Source organism: Pteronotus mesoamericanus, unplaced genomic scaffold (assembly GCF_021234165.1).
Source record: "Pteronotus mesoamericanus isolate MK-2021 breed Mesoamerican mustached bat unplaced genomic scaffold, CSHL_Meso_final scaffold_371, whole genome shotgun sequence".
Lineage (NCBI taxonomy): Eukaryota > Metazoa > Chordata > Mammalia > Chiroptera > Mormoopidae > Pteronotus > Pteronotus mesoamericanus.
The window spans coordinates 2,610,414-2,617,377 of NW_026555314.1; the positions used below are offsets into that span (position 1 = coordinate 2,610,414).

General features: G+C 43.0%; 1 protein-coding gene across 2 annotated transcripts in view; it reads right to left on the reverse strand.

Annotated features, from left to right (window-relative positions):
- Positions 1-100, reverse strand: part of GNB1L (G protein subunit beta 1 like) — a 58,011-nt gene extending 57,911 nt beyond the window's left edge. The window contains exon 1 of one of the 2 annotated variants that reach the window (XM_054592698.1): positions 64-100. The gene's annotated coding sequence lies outside the window, so the exon portion shown is untranslated. Of the gene's footprint in view, positions 1-51 lie in introns of both variants that reach the window. The other variant, XM_054592700.1, reaches the window with a different exon arrangement.
- Positions 101-6,964: the final 6,864 nt, after the last annotated feature.

Consider the following 6,964-nt stretch of genomic DNA (forward strand, 5'->3'; position numbering starts at 1 on the left):
TTGGGAAGGGACAGAAGGAGGGATCCCACCGCCGGACGCCCCGGTTCTCACCGCCCCACTGACCCTGGAGCCGAAGATAGCAACTCCAAACCGGAGCAGCGAGGAGCTCAGAACCCCACTGCGTCGTGCAGCCACACCCCCTGCGTGCGCACGGCCTCCCCGTACGTCCCCGCACTGGCTCTCGGCCCAACCTACGCCGGCCTCCCGACCGGGCCGCGCCTGCGCCGTGCGCCGCGGGGCCGCGGCCGCGCAGACGCTCCCTGGTCCTGCCAGCGCGGCAGCGCAGCGCGAGGGGCGATGGGATCGCTCTTAGCCCCGAGCCGCGCCTAGTGCCACGAGAGCACACGGAGTCGCGTGCGCAGGCGCGGGGCGGGAGTAGGCGGAGCTACGCGGGCGAGCGGACGGGGAATACGCTGGGCGGGGGTGAGCACTGAGTAGCTCCGGATGGGCCCGCGGTGCCCCCCTAGCTCCTGCGGAGATGCAGGCGCTGATGCCACTGCAGCTCGTGGTTACTTCCTCGAGTCAGCCGGGCACGGGGGGCTGCGGGCATTAGGGAGGGTTTAGGCGTAGAGACACTGCGGCTGTCCTTTGTGAAGTCTCTGTCACCGCCCAGTACCCCATGTTTCAAGGGCCTGGTTCTACGCACCTCCAGCGCAGAGCGATAGGGCCGGGCAGCGCTTTCTCCAAGAACGCACCACCGGCATTCTGGCAGGCAGGGCCTGTGAGTTTCTCATCGTTGGTGGGTTTGTGCGCCTCCACCCTAGCCGAGGCTGGACCCAGAGAGGACAATGAGGGTAGGCTGCAAATGCCAAGCCTGCCGCCCAGGAGTGGAGTGCCAGTCAGCACCCACAGAGATGTTGGAAAAGCCAGGAGAAGAAGTATAAGATTGGGGACGCCTCACATGCACGGCCCCACGTGTCCTCCTTTCGCCCTTACGGTGCCCAGGCAAGAAGTGGGAGGTCCAGCCCCCAGCTCAAGGACCTAATGTCCCGTGGGCCAAGGACCTGGATGCAGGCCAGGAGTAACTGGGGCCACAGGCAGCCGAATTCACTGGAAAATGATCTTTCCCAAGGCGAAGGCACACGTAACACACCAGCTCCCTTTCTGCCCTGGTCTAGTGACTCCTTTCATGAAAGGATCTCTGAAATGTTATCTGCATTTACACCCAAACTCACTCTCTTTGATCTTTGAAACACAAATCAAAGATCACATTGTACCTTCACCGGGTCTGTGGGGCTTTCAGCGGCCTCCGCCAAAAATAATAAAAGTGGCACCCGGCCAGGAAACGCCTCCTTGAAGCGTGAATGAAACTTGTATTTTTCGGTTGTATCTTTCCTAATTGACCTGATAATTTAAACTTCCTGCCTCAAAGGAGAGGGGGAGTTCCCGACAATTTGGCTTACCTCAGGCGATAGGCAGCTAAGGCCAACCCTGGCCCGTCCCGCACGTTTGTGTAAAAGACTAAGCCAGCTGGGGCAGGCCATGAGAAAAAGACATTTCTGGTCCAAATTTTTTAAAACTTCAGGCCATCTAGGTATACGAGTATGTGTTTTTTAATTGTGGTAAGATATATGTATCATAAAATTTACCATTTTAACTATTTGTTGGTACACAGTTCAGTGGTACCGACGGCACTGACGTTGTTGTGCAGCCTTTCACCGCTCTTTGGCTCAGCGCTTTTCGTCATCCCAACCCGGAGCTGTCCCCATAACACACCGACTCCCCGCCACCGCCCCTTTCCCCAGCCCCTGGTAACCTCTATTCGACTTTGTGTATATTAATTTGCCTATTCTAGGTACTTTCTATAAGTGGAAGCATACATTGTCATTTCACTTAGAATAGTATTTTAAAGGTTCATGTATGTTGTAGTATCTACCAGAATTTTGTTTCTTTTTAAGGGTGAATAATCCATTATATGTACACACCACACTTTGTTTATCCATTTATCTGTTAATGGACCCTTGGGTTGCTTCTACCTTTGGCTACTGTGACTAATGCTGTTAGGAACATCAGTACTCAAATATCTGTTTGAGGACCTGCTTTCAATTCTTTTAAGTATATACCCTGAAGTGGAATTGCTGAATTATATGATAATCCTACATTCACTTTTTGAGAATCTATCAAACTTTTCCACAGCAGCTGCACCATTTTACATTCCCGCCTGCAATGCACCAAGTTTCTAATTTCTCCTCACCCTCACAATCATTTGCTCTCTTCTGCTTTTTTTTTTTAGATCGTATTTATTTCTTTTTAGAGGGAGGGGAAGGGAAGGAGAGAGGGAGAGAAACATCAACGTGTGGTTGCCTTTGTGCACACCCTACTGGGGACCTGGCCTGCAACCCAGGCATGTGCCCTGACTGGGAATTGAACTGATGACCCTTTGGTTTGCAGGCCAGCGCTGAATTCACTGAGCCACATCAGCCAGGGCATCATCTGCTTTTTTGATAATAGCCATTCTAATGGGTCTGAAGTGGTATCTTGTGGGTTTTATTTGCATTTCCCTAGTGATTAGCAATAGTCAGCATCTTTTTATGTGCCTGTTGGCCATTTGATGCCTTCTTTGGAGAAATGTCTATTCAAATCTTTGCCCGTTTTTAAATTGGGTTGTTTGTTTTGTTGTTGAATTATAAGAGTTTGTTTTATTTTGTTTTTTGGTATATTTTGCTTATTAACCTCTTATTAGATATATGATTTGCAGATATTTTTCCCATTCTGTGAGCTATCTTTTCACTCTTTTGATGGTTTTCTTTGATGCACAGATCTTTTAATATTGATAAAGTAGAATTACCCATTTTTTCTTTTGTTGTTTTGGTGTCATATCCATGAAGTCATTGACAAATCCAATATTGTAGAGATTTTCCCTTGTTTTCTTCTAAGGGTTTTATAGTTTTAGGTCTAGGTCTTTGATCTATTTTGAGTTATTTTTGTGTAACTTTGTATAAAGTTACAGTACAACTTCATTCTTTTGCATGCAGGTATCCAGTTTTTCCTGGTACCATTTGTTGAAAAGACTGTCTTTCCCCATTGAATGGTCTTGGCACCTGTGTCAAAACCCAATTGATGAGAGCCCTGACCCGTGTCACTCAGTTGTCTGGATTTCCACAGTTCCACAAAGCAAAAGTCAGGGCACATGCCTGGGTGGCAGGTTCGGTCCCAACGGTCGGCGTGCATATGAGAGGGGACCAATTGGCGCGTCTCTCTCTCTCTCTATTTCTCCTTCCCTTCCCTTCTTTGTAAAAATAAATAAAATCTTTTAAAAAAATCAGTTGATGATAAACACAAAGGTTTTTGCTGCAATCTCTACTTTATTCCATTGGTCCGTATGTCTATCTTTATGTCAGACATTCACGATTACTGCAGCTTCATAATAAGTTTTGAAATCGGGAGGTATGAGTCCTCCCGAAAAAAAGAACTTTATTCTTTTTTTTTTTCCAACACTGTTTTGGTTATTGAGGTCCCTTGAGATTCCGTATGAATTTTAGAATGGGTTTTTTTACTTATGAAAAAAAAACTGTTGGGACTTTGATAGGGATTGCATTTAATCTGTATATTATTTTGTGTATGTGGATATTTTAACAATAAAGTCTTCCACTCTGTGAGTATGGGATGACTTTCAATTTGTTTGGGACTTCGTTCATTTCTTTCAGTAATGTTTTGTAGTTTTTAGTGTACAAGTCTTTTGCCTCTTTGGTTAAATTTATTTCCATATATTTTATTCTCTTTGATGCTATTGAAAGTGGAATTGCTTTCTTAATTTCCTTTTTGGATTGTTCATTGTCAATGTATAGAGACACACTGGCTTTTGTGTGTTGATTTTGTATCCTGAAACTTTGCTCAGTTCATTTATTAACTCTAGCAGTGCTTTTGTGAAATCTTTACGGTCTTCTAAATAGAAGATCATATCATCTGCAAAAAATAATTTTACTTCTTCCTTTCCAATTTGAAAGCCTTTATTTCTTTTTCTTGCCCTACTGTTCTGGCTAGGATCTCCAGCACTAAGCTGACTAGAAGTGGTAAGAGCAGGGAGAGCCTCCAGTTTCTCACCACTGAGTATGATGTTGGCTGTGGGATTTTTATATATGACCTTTATCGCATTGAGGAAGTGTCCTTCTATTCCTAGTTTATTGAGTATTTTAGTATGAAAAAGTTTTATATTTTATCAAATGTTTCCTGCATCAGTTGAGATAATCATGTTTTTTTCTATCGATACATTGTATTACATTGATTTTGATGCATGTATTTTTAAATGGTTTTAACTTTCCTGTGAGCTGGATCATTAAGAGGACCCAATGCTGCCTTTTTAGCCATGTAATGGGACAGCTGACTTTGCTGAGAGCCCATCAAGGGCCCAGCAGGTGATCTCAAGCTTCTCACCCAACAGTGAGGCAGGAATCAGCTCATTTCACAGACGGAGAAGCTAGGCTTCTTGAAGGCAAGGACTTGCCTGAGTAATGGTAAACTTGAGAATTCCTCCCCAGCCTGCAGCTCCTCCTTTGGAAGTGCCCCCATTTGTCTAGGGTGGTGTATGTGAGGGTTTGAATTGGGAGGCCCAGAGGCAGTGGTCAGGCAGGGGAGATCGGAGCAAAGACTTTGGTTCTGAAGTGAGCAGGGCTGATGTCAGCGCTGTGGTCCCCCAGAGACAGGGGGCAGCAGGGAAGCAGGGACCTGCAGCCCAAGAGAGCTGCCACCAGCTGTGCAAGCAAGGACTTCAGCCTCTCAAGCCTGCCTGTGTTTCTTGCACTTGGACCTTTATCAGAGGCCTGTTCTGGAGTCAGCCGGTAGGTATTCAGAGAGCCCAGAGCCAGGAAAGATAGAGTCTCTCTGTTCATCGAGCTCCTTCCTGCTCTAATGGAAGTTTGAGCCCTTTGGTGCCTTCTCAGAGGTTCCAGTGCCACTTTCCAGAAAGTGGTCTCTTTCCTGCCCTGCTGGTGAGCTGTGCCCCACATGATTAGTATGGATGCCTCAGAGACCCTTCCAGCCTAGCCAGCAGGCTGCTAGCTGGACCCTGGTGCTCCTGGGGTTCCTTGGGCTTCGACCTTGTTATGGGCTGAATGTTTGTGCCCCACCCCAAATCCAGATGTTGAAATCCTCACCGTCCCCCGCCCCCCGCACCACCACACACCATGTGTGATGATATTAGGAGGTGGGGCTTTCAGAGGTGGGTATGTCATGAGGGTAGAGCCCTAGTAAATGGGACTACTGCCCTTATAAAACAATAACAAATCTTCCAATCCATGAACAGATTATAGCTCTTCATTTTTTAAGGTCTTCATTAATTTCAGGAAGTGTTATAGATTTCAGTGCACAGATTTGCAAGTATTTTGTTAAGTTTATCTCTAAACATTTTAAGGGTTTAGATATTATTATAAATAATATTTTAAAATTTTTATTTTCCAGTTGTTCTTTGCTAGTGTGTAAAAATAGAATTGATATTTTACCTTATGCTCTTGCTAAATTCGCTTAATAGTTCTAGTAGTTTATAGATTCCTTAGGATTTTCTGTGTACACAAACAACCATGTCATCTACAAATAAAGACAATTGTCTTTTATATATATGACATTTGCATATTTATATATAATGAGTGTGCATATATATATATGTACATGTAAATATATGATTTTTTAATCAGTCTATTGCAGTGGCCAGGACTTTCAGTAATCAAGTTCAGTAAAAGTGGAAGGAGTAGGCATCCTTGACCTCTTCTTAGTCTTAGGAGAGTGTTTGATTTTCCACTATCAAGTCTGGTGTTAGCTGTTGATGCGTTTCATAGATGCCTTTTTATCAGGTTTAGGGAGTTTCCTTTAAGTCCTAGTTTGCAGAAGTTTTGTTTTTTCATAAATGGAGGTTGAATTTGGTCAAGTGCTTTTACTCTCTCTTTGCTATGATCACAGTATTTTTTTTTTCATTCTGTCAATGTGACAAATTACAAGGACTGGGTGTTGAATGTAAAACCACTTGCATTCCTGGGATAAACCCCACTTGGCTATAATGAATTCTTTGCAGGTATTGCTAGGTTCAAGCACTCATATTTTGCTAAGGACCTTGATCTATGTACTTAAGGAATATTGGTTTGTAATTTTCTTTCCCTGTAACATCTTTGTCTGGTTTTATATCAGGGTAATACTTGCTTCATAAACTCACTTGGCGAGTGTTTTTTCCTCCTCTACATTCTGAAATAATTGATTAGACTGGCATTATTTCTTCCTTAAACGTTTGCTGAAATGCATCAATGAAACCATCTAGGCCTGGAGTTTTTTTCATGGGATACTTTTAATAAAAAATGTAATTCCTTTAATAGATATAAAGCTATTCATATTTTCTACTTCTTGTGACAGTAATCTGTCCATGTCTAACTCATCAAATGTACCAAATTAAGTGTGTTCATAATGTTGCCTTATTATCTTTTTAATGCCAATAGGCTCTGTAACAGTGTTACCTCTTTCATCCCTGATATTGGTCATTTTATTGGGTTTTTTTTTCAAATAACATTTTATCTTTTTTTCTATCATTTATTTTCTGTTTTACTGATTTCCACACTTACACTTATTATTTCCATCCTTTTATTTCCTGTGGTCTGAATTTGCTCTTTGTTTTCTTTTCTGGTTTCCTAAGGAGGTTGGTTGGGTCTTTTTTCTTTTTAATGTAAGTATTTGAAGCTTTGTTTTTCCCTCTAACCACTTATTTAGCTGCATTGAAGAAATAAAGATGTATTGTGTTTTATTATCATTTGGTTCGAAATAGTCTTCAATTTGCCTTGTGAGTTCTTTGATCCCTAGGTTATTTGGAGGTATGTTGTTTAATTTTCAAATAGTTGAGGAATTTTCAAAATATCTTTTTCTTATTTTTGTTGTCATGTCCCAGTGTACGCCCTACTGGTAAAGGTTCCATGTGTGTCTGAAAAGAATGTAAAGAATAAAATGAATGTGAAGGAAAAGATGGAAGTCTGGTCAAATAGCTTTGGAA